Raw genomic sequence first — 3135 nt, forward strand, 5'->3', positions numbered from 1 at the left:
ATTACAAAATTTCTTATCCAAGTCAATGTCCTTAATTAAAGTGTTTATAATATGTCTATGGTTCTGCACACCATATAAACAATTGCAGCTTATATTCAATATCTAAAATGTTTTGGCGATCATATAACTGAATGAGCAAAACATATGATCCAAGGTCCGATTGACCCATACTGACGAGTTGTATGTTGTATGGTGTGATAGGCCATAGTCCGATAGGAGTTCAAAGTCTCCGACATAATTGTACGCGAATAGGTGTATACAAACACGCAAATATTTAACTATATATGAATATCATTATAAATATACACATATGCATTAGCATGTGCTTACATACATATGTATGAGTCTAATTTATTTATAAACAGATAATTCTCACGGTTCTACTGGTGTTAAGAAAAATCGCGTTATTATCAAGAAAACTTAGGTATCTAGAGGTGGGTGAATATTCTTATAGAACAGATTTAATTAACTTCCCGTAGGGCAAGTTATATTAATCGCAAAAAATCGAAAATAAAATTTTTGATATCTATCTTTACGTTTCAAAGACTGAATATTTTGGCATACCTTAGAAAAAATGGATGTATGTGTGTGTGTGTGCGTGTGCGGATACAAACTTTCGTCAATTTCGGGAACACCGATCAACCGATTTAAATAATTCAAAAAACATTCGATTCGTATTGATAAAGAGACGTGCTGATTAGTTTTTGGCGTGCAGGTCTAGCCGTTCCGAAGATACGGTTTTAAAATTATAAAACTACCTTTGCATGTTGTCTATAACAATACAATTTTATCCAGTATTAACAATTATCCATTTAAGTGATATTACATGGTTGAAAATATGTTGCAAAGTTATTCAGTTTGTAGATGAATAATTTGTAGAGATTGTGCTAAATCTTTCTGCAGTTCCTTTGGGGCTTTATTAGTTTTAAATTACTATACAATCTTCTATAAATTATAACCAATCAACTAAATTTATAAGTGTATAACAGTTTATATATAATACAAGTACCTTATGCATTTTATCATATGTATTGAAACTGCACATTTTACACAAAGGGTTTGTATGAATAGCATTCAAATTTGTTTGTAGATATCATGCAAAAAGGGCAAAAAGGGCGGCAAAAAGTGCCAAAAACGGTAACACGGTTTTTAAGAGAACGGAGCGTCCGATTTTAAAAATTCAAAAAATATTTTACTTTATTAACAAGATGAAGAACTGATCAAATTTTCATGAAGGCAGGTCTAGCGGTTTAGAAGATCTATTAAAAAAAAAGTAAAAAAATGCCATTTGGCGGTCAAAATGATCATTAGACATATGGACATCAAATTATTAGATATTTTTTATTAAAGATTTTAACAATAAGTATAAATTTTGTTTATATTCCTATGGGTTCTGTACCAATGTTTACGCGTTAGACGGCGACGCGGCGCTCACGCGCTTCGATATTTCGTCTCTATGCAGTAAAAGCAGTACGATTGCTTTGGAAAAAGTTCAGAATTTTCAAAATATTTTAAAATAAATTTTTCTTCAAAAAGTCTTTTTTTTCAAAAAGAAGTAAATTTTTGTCAAAAATGTATAGTTTCTCAAAAATGTAATTTTTTCAGAGTAATTTTTTTTCAAAAATGTTAATCTTTTAAAAAAAGAATTGTTGGTACGGGAAGTTCCAGCCACTAGTTAAATAGAATAAATCGAGTTCTTAATATTTGTAAGAGCAAAATTACTAGAATTTCATGAAATCTTTGATTTTTCATGGTAAGTGGTTTTTTCAACGGTATAAATACCGTTGCATATTCTTCATAACCGTGGGAGGAAAAACATTACATTTTTACTTTTTTAGTGTTATCTATTGTACTTAAAATGCACTCTTATCATCGTTTGCAGTATTTTAAATTACGTACAGCATTTTATTTAATATATGTATAATTATGTGACGAGCATAGCTCACTTTTGTAGCGTGTTCGATTCACACGACAGGGTTCTTTGGATCGAATCCTGTCAATGACTTAGAATTTATGAAAAATATATGTGTGTAGTTAATTTGAAATTAAATAAAATTGTATTTGTTAAGTAGAAAAATAGGAGTTACAAAATTTGTATTAGCTGAATTGTATTAACAGTAAGAAGAAAAATATTAGAATTTGCTGATATTAAAAAACAAAAATGAAGGGAAAAAATGGAATGAGGATAGAAGTTGAATTAAATTAGAAATTTGATATGAAAAAGCAAGAATTGAAAAAAATGAAGAAAAAAATTAAGAAGACATAGAATAGGATATATATATATATATATATATATATATATAGATTGAAATGATATAAAAATTAGAATAGAAAGTAGTAAATAAAAGGTTCTACGTGACTAAATGCTCAAAATAAACTAGGCGAAATAAATTTAACAAAGAAAAAAAAGTATAAATTATGAATAATATTTGAGCAACCACATTTTCTTAGACATAATTCGAATGGCAAAATAAATATTCAGAGGCAGTTTATATATCATTGATTATAAGAGGAAATTACTACAAAATAATATTCAACAGCTAAATATTAACCCTCTAGATAGAATTCATTCTAGAATTTCAAAAAGACTATTTATTTTGCATTAAATCTACATTTGCAAGTATCTTTAATAATAAAGTATGATAAATAACGATTGAGCAATATTATAAGTTTGTCAAATATCTCGCTTCCGCCTTTTTGTATTATAAACCAAGAGCAAAAAAGCGGAAGGGAGATATTTGACAACCTAATATAATATATAATATTTTAAATTTATATCTTCCCAACCAAATCTTTATGTACCACAAAACAAATCTGGGTTTTAAATCTCTATTAATCCTTTTCACTCGCTAATTCCGGAATTAGTATGTATTTTTCCGCCGGAGCAATGGCATCCGAGTGGAAAGGGTTAATATCAAATTCAGTTGATTTAAAACTTGTTCATTTTCAACCACTTTACAAAAAATATGTTTTTGATAAATAACTTTTTTCTCGGGATACTATAAAAATTTAATACTGAGTTTTGAAACAACTTTTTTTCACGAGACAAGAGTATTATATAATTTTAACAGACAACATAGTATCATCTTGCGGGTAATTTATTAATGAATATACTATTCTTTTTTGTATTGACAA

The sequence above is a fragment of the Ctenocephalides felis genome, unplaced genomic scaffold, assembly GCF_003426905.1.
Source record: "Ctenocephalides felis isolate EL2017-DRISC unplaced genomic scaffold, ASM342690v1 CF-g0.4_SCAFFOLD_03375, whole genome shotgun sequence".
Classification (NCBI taxonomy): Eukaryota; Metazoa; Arthropoda; class Insecta; order Siphonaptera; family Pulicidae; genus Ctenocephalides; species Ctenocephalides felis.